This window comes from Aplysia californica, unplaced genomic scaffold, assembly GCF_000002075.1.
Source record: "Aplysia californica isolate F4 #8 unplaced genomic scaffold, AplCal3.0 scaffold00650, whole genome shotgun sequence".
Lineage (NCBI taxonomy): Eukaryota > Metazoa > Mollusca > Gastropoda > Aplysiida > Aplysiidae > Aplysia > Aplysia californica.
Genome location: NW_004797920.1, coordinates 178,232 through 185,195, shown reverse-complemented (window position 1 = coordinate 185,195; position 6,964 = coordinate 178,232). Strand labels below are relative to the sequence as shown.

Sequence of the window (6,964 nt, the reverse complement as noted above, 5' to 3'; positions counted from 1 at the left end):
TAAAATCGGGCCCAAATAATGATATACTGACAATATTTTAAAATGCAGCACTAGCCGGTTTATCTTAAACGTTAACAATATTATTTTCTAAAATTTGTGTTGATTGGCAATGGTTTTTGGCTACACAGCACTCCATCTTCCATGAATCCCTGCTGCTGCTGTTGCACATACTGTTTGGCATCGGTTCCGCAAAGGAGACAGATTACTACACCTGTCTTATCGGTGGGTAGTTACGCCTGGTTAGCTACTTAATATTCTCTCATCTCAACAAAATGGACAGTGGTTCTTTTCCGTCCAGCCAGCCTTGAAGGTGTGCTTGAGTTGCAGCTGGAGCTTCTAGCAGCTTCTCAGTCACATTCCTGATTCCAGAAGGCAGATATGAACGCCTTGTTGTGGTCAGCGGTGCTAAATATAGACATACTGTTTGAGCGACACACAGCAAAAGACTTCAATAAAATTATGCTTTTTTATTTTAACTGTAGATTATCTAGTCCATCTCATTAATTTTTTTCTGATTTTACTCTCCCGTATGGTCACACAGTGTAAAAGTAAAAGGCTTTATTTGCTTTATTGGGAGATTATCTGGCTCAATTAAAGATAAACAATCACAAAAATCTGTTTGAGTACATTTTAGCGATAGGCAAATGACATGAAAAAGAAATCAATATCAAAAGACTTCGATGAGTATCATTAACCCGTGATTGAAAAGTGTTGCTGTGCACCACAGAATTCTACACTAAGTCTAGAATTCTGTGCTGTGCACCGACTGGCCTTTTATTCCTCTCCGGAATGGCGGCGCGCCTCTCACGTTTGACACTCGTGACGTCACAGCTAAAACTTCTAGTTCTATTTATAATCTCTTTTGGGGCTGTTGACAAACTTGGTATATCTGACGTGTTGGGACAGTCTTACTGTGTCTTGGGACGTATTGGTCTTATACACGTCTCAGAGATTAGACCGAGACATTAAAATTTCCATTTGGAGATTCCAACCAGGAGGAGCAGAACATTTTTTGTAAAATTACCGACATCTTTACGAATCCAAGATGGTAAGTTTTTCTCTTAATTAAAAGTCCCATTACCTAGTTTTAATACACGGCGATTCAAATGGAGCAAATCAAATTCTTTCTTAATTTATCTATAAAATGTCGGACATTGGGCGTTGGCTACAATAGAGATAATGTTGTATGATTGGTTGAATGATAGGGGAAATACTTGCTGGTTGTAGCCCTCAGAGGCAGTTACGAAGTTTTCCTGCTTTACAATTTACAGTATCTTGTGACAACCCTTTCATAACTTATTGAGGTTCATTCAGTTGAATCACTTCAAATATACAAGACTGAGACACACAATATGTGAGGCATCGTAGTAAAATCAGGCGCTCTTTAAAATAATGAAATCAAAGAAATCTGAATTTTTTTGGACGATGGGCAATCTTTTTTTTTTTTTTTAGCTCAACATCCTTTGTGTTGATTTTCTTGAGAATTTTCCTGATAAACATTGATCAAAGACACTAAAAAATGTAAATCTTCTGTTTCCAAGGACTCCCAGGCATTGAAAGTTACCAAACTTTGGCGGCCATTTTCTTGCTAATTTTACCCCTGAAACCAGGCGACCCTAACATCCTTCAATCGCAAATATTTTGACTTCTATACGACATAGATTGCTATTTTTTTCGCCAAAAGGAAGGCAAATTAACAGGCTTAAAGATCATACCAATAGCTCAACATGCCCAAAATTGACGAGGGCCTGTTTCCACCACGTCATGACACACAAAGGGATATGTTACTTTTACCATAAATCTCACCAGCAGAGGTTACGAGTGGGCTGCGACAGTTCTAGTTCATTTTCTCTCAAACATTAAGGAATAGATCTCAGTGTCAGTGTGGGGAGTTTTTTAAATAGTGTAACCTGCACAATACATACATGCATGCAAGCAAACAAGCAAGCATGCACGCATGCATACATACATGCATACATACATACACACATACACACATACACACATACACACATACATACATACATACATACATACATACATACATACATACATACATACATACAGACATACATTCATACAGACATACATACATACAGACATACATACAGACAGACATACATACAGACATACATACATACAGACATACATACATACATACATACATACATACATACATACATACACTCGTACATGCACATATACACTCACATACATCACACATACACTCACATACACACACATTCACACACATACATGCATACACACTGACATATGTACACACAAATTCATACACACATGCACAGGTATACACACATGTACACGTACACACGTACATACAAATACACACATACGCATACATACATACACACTTACGCATACATACATACATACATACACACATACATACAAATACACTCATACGCATGCATACTTACACATACACACACATACACATATACGTTCATACACACGTACATATATACTCACATTCACATACATGCACACGCATACACACCCTCACATACATACACACACATATACACACATACACATAAACATAATTGATTAATGGACAGTCCCTTTGCCTTTTTGTATGAGCATTTTTTTATTGTCTGAAAGAATGTTGTCAAAAAGTGCGCACATTATGAATTTGTATGGTGTTAGTATGAATGCGTTTTTAATCTCATATGTACGCATTGGGCCCATGTTGTGGGGAAAGGCGGGATACAAATGCTCTTATTATTATTATTATTATTATACACACATAAAGACAGACAGATAGACAGACAGACAGACAGACAGACAGACAGACAGACAGGCGTATGCCAGCTCCAAAATGCGGGGTAATAAACTGATATGTTGTCTCTGCTTATTCCAGACTGGCAAAAAGGACCGCAAGGCATCTACGACTTCTTCTTCTGGTACGACTATTGAGAATGTCAACATTTCACTGGATGGAACGGCTGCTGTTACAGCGGCCGTAATTTCAGCGGGAACAGCAGCAGCTGGCTTTTTGGCCCGATATTGGTCAGGCGACAACTTAAATCGAGCACCCGAAACAGACGACAACAAAAACAGCCAACATGAAGAAAAATCCAGAAAGAAGTGGAAACGATTTTGTTGTTGTTGTTGTTGTTTTTGTTGAGGCCATAATTTTGAGTTAAAAAACACTATTTTGTGTGGTTGGTTATTTTTTGTCAGACGACAACCAGAACCACTACAGCAACGGCACCCAAAGCTCCAGTAAGAATTCCGAATGAACATCCTTCCCATTTCCTTGTGGCTGTGATCATAACAGAAATTTGATGAAATAAAATCCAATATTTTGTGTTGTCATTTGATTGAGCACGGCTGTTCAACTCGCCCGGAAACCGCTCCTTTAGTTGCTCCGTACCAGCGGTCAGTGCCACCCATGTGTTGGTCATTAAATCAGTGGTCAGCCGTGCTCACTACCGTGACGCCAGTGGCGCGCCCCCGCCTGCCAGCGTAATGCATTCCCTCCAAATTATGGTGGCATTCCTACCCTGGTATCTCCAAATCTAAAGATGTGATATCACCATATGACTCACCATTTTAAAGCCCAGTTTTCCCCCTACAAAACGATATAACTTTGGTTGATCTCAGTTCACAACCTTGAATTTATCGAGCTACGTTCTCCAAGACGTGTTTCTATCAAATCGGATTCCTTTTTCAGTGTTATTTGAATTTAAACGCCAATAACTTCGTAAAGGCACCACCACTTTCATTTCTTTTTTTCAAAATCTAGTTGGGAAGGTATACTGTACAAAATGTGCAAGTTTCAGCCTTGTGTCGTTTTTAAAATATTTTAAATTGATTTTTTAAACATTATATAGACTTTCTCCTAGACGTGTTTTTATCGAATCGGATTCGTTTTTTCAGTGTTATTTGAATTTTAAACGACAGTAACTTTGTAAACTCACCATCAGTTTCAATTCTTTTTTCGGAATCTAGTAGGGATATGTATACTGTACAAATTGTGCAAGGTTAAAATTTGTGTCGTTTTTCTGTGATTTTTGATCAATTAAAAAAAAACAAACATAGATCTAGACGTTCCCCAAGATGTGTTTCTATCGAGTCGGATCTTTTTTCAGTGTTATTTGAATTTAAACGCCAATAACTTCGTAAATTCACCATCAGTTTCAATTCTTTTTATAAATCAAGATCTAGTAGGGAGAGGTATATATATATATACCAATGGTGTAAGTTTCAACTTGGTGTCGTTTTTCTGTGACTTTTTTCTTCTTTAATATGATATGGACGTCTTTTTTTCAGTGTTCACAAGCTTTTTTTGTGTGCGTTTTGTTTAAAATCTAGATCTAGCATCTCTAAAAATGTAATAACAATTATATAATGTGTTTACCAATATTGTGACAGTAGGCTTAAATGCAGTTATAAGTGCTGACACCCTGACTGGTGATAACCGCGATCCTAGAGTGATACGTTTTTATCAAGAGTCGTCACATGTGACAGCTGGACTTGGGGAACTGGGGACATATAGAGAAAACCTGTGAATCTCCACTCAAGACTTAATATCTTTGCTTTAGGCAACGACACACAGATGCAGCCAAGTGATTTTGAAACTGTACTCAATTTCTGACCCAATATCTTAGAATTGTCAAAATTGACCCCAGCTATCATGTTCAAATTTAATGAAATAAATCATGACCCTCTATCAATGTTTAAACATGTATCCACTTTTCTTTCTTCGTCGTCTCGTATTTCTTCATCTTAATTAGTTGCATGGTTGCTCTAAGAAATATGTCAGATGATGCTTATTTAAAGTATACGGTTTTATGCACAGTTGGTGTTGTAGCTTGGGCTTAGTCTGAGGTTAAACAAAGCTGAAAACAGCTGCAATAACTTTTTCATCGCGAACCTGTCAGTCAGGTAAAATTCCCTACGCTGACCTCTTGACCCGTTGGCAATGGCTGGTTCGAGTTACGCAAAGCGTCGGGGCGCAGCGGGGTACCGGTAGAAATACATGTAAAGAACTGAACAGCCGTGTGAGGGACGTATTTTGATTTTGAAAAATGTTTGGATTTTATTATTTACGTCTGTCTCTATTTTGCCCAGGAACCTCAAATCACTATTATACATTTACAAACAGAATTGTGTGTGCGTGTGTGTGTGTGTGTGTGTGTGTGTGTGTACGTGTTTGTGTGTACGTGTGTGTGTGTGTACGTGTGTGTGTGTACGTGTGTTTGTACGTGTGTGTGTGTGTGTGTGTACGTGTGTGTGTTGTTGTTGGTTTGATTGTTAATGTACGAAGGAGGAAAATAGCAAAGAGAAAACACCAGCTTTCCCAAAAATTAGCCTTGACAATTGTCGTCCATACAGAAACGGTATCTTAGTTCCCCACTACACTTTTCAAAAGAGGTTCTTTATGATTTGAGAATTTGAGCAAGTTTGTACATTGCTCGTGGCTTGCGGGTCTTATTGTTTTTTAACTTTAAAGTGTCGGCGAATCAGCATATTTGGTCGTGCTGGTCTTTGAAAAGGCTTCTCACAGAACAGGGTTGTCATCATCAGGGGCTTAGGAAGATGAAAGCTTGTTATCAGTCAAAATACAACCAAATACCTACATACATGAAGCACTACAAACTTTTGGATTTGTTGGGGGTGGGGGGTGGGGTGGGGGGGATGATAGGATTTAATCTACTCAGCTACTGGTTTTAAGAATACAAATGTAATATTGTTGATATTTATGTTCTCTTTTTCAACCTAACAATGTTGGAAAGGTCGTTAAGCCTACACTTAGTTCAGTCTCAATAACTAAGATACGAGATAAGATAAGTCAATATTTCATTGTCCAAGAGGGAACTTCTTGGCTGCCAGGGCTGTAAAAACACTTGCAGGTATACCTTTAAATTTTAATTATATATTATTACTCGCATTAAAATTCAATATGAAAAGTAAAGTTGGCAAATGTACATATCACATCAGCGTATCATTCAATCACATGCAGGAATTTCATTACAAGACTTTTAGAGTTACATAAATATACATACTGGAAAAAGCAACTCATCTTGATGTTTATTCGGACAGTAGCCTCACACTAGATGATACCCCATCCCCCCCAAGTTTTTTTTGTATCTCTCCTTCTTTTTAGAGGTACATAACATTTTCCGCTGCGTGATCTTACAATTTGTGTGGAAAAAAGGAGTGATGGGTTGTTTGTAATGCTGTTTATCTTTTTATACTTGTGATTCTTAAACATTATTTCATTAATTCTAGTAAAATGAAATCCAGAGATCTTGCTGGCTTCCTCAATGGCTTTGTCAAACCAGAATGTACTGAGGAAAGAAACAACAACTTTGCCAGTCACCAGGAGAATGATGTGTCACTGGGGGACATGGTGAATAAACCATTCTTTGGAAAGCGTCGGTTTGAGTTTCTTGTTTTTTTTGGTTGTGCTTGTTTCTGTTTTGTTTTCTTTTGTTGTTGTTGTTGTTGGGTTTTTTTTTTGGTAAGTGTTTTACGGCGCTCGCAACTGCATAATGTCATAAGAGCGCGCGGGACACAGTAAACGTTTTCTGTTGGTAGGAAAATTAATTGAATTCTGGGTGGCGGCCAAAGCCTACTCTTATCGATTTTGGATCACCAAGGAATCTTTAGTGTGCGCAACTTGCACACGGAGAGCTCCGAGATTGTTCGCCCTTATCCGAGATGGCTAGGTGTAGATCTTTCCTCCTACCATAAGATCAGGGGTGTGGCTGAATGACAGCAGTAAGAAGGAGCCAAGGAGAAGCAGTGGAAAGGCTGCAGAAAGAGTCAGGAGCCCAGAGGAGGGGGGCAAAGATGGTGAGGAGGTGGAGACAGAAAGTGGAAGCGAAAGCAGACGATAGAAACATTGTTATAGAGCAGGAAAGGATGTGAAATAAGAAAATTTAGAGAAAAAAAAAGTTTCTGTCGCAATCCGGATTTGATCCCATGACCTATT

The 6,964-nt window shown here is 38.4% G+C and overlaps 1 long non-coding RNA gene across 1 annotated transcript; it reads left to right on the top strand.

Moving 5' to 3' along the window:
* Positions 1 to 881: 881 nt before the first annotated feature.
* On the top strand, positions 882 to 4,708 carry LOC118478541. Its single transcript, XR_004859109.1, has 2 exons — positions 882 to 1,048; positions 2,882 to 4,708. It is a non-coding gene; the product is annotated as an uncharacterized LOC118478541 (long non-coding RNA).
* The last annotated feature ends 2,256 nt before the right edge of the window (positions 4,709 to 6,964 follow it).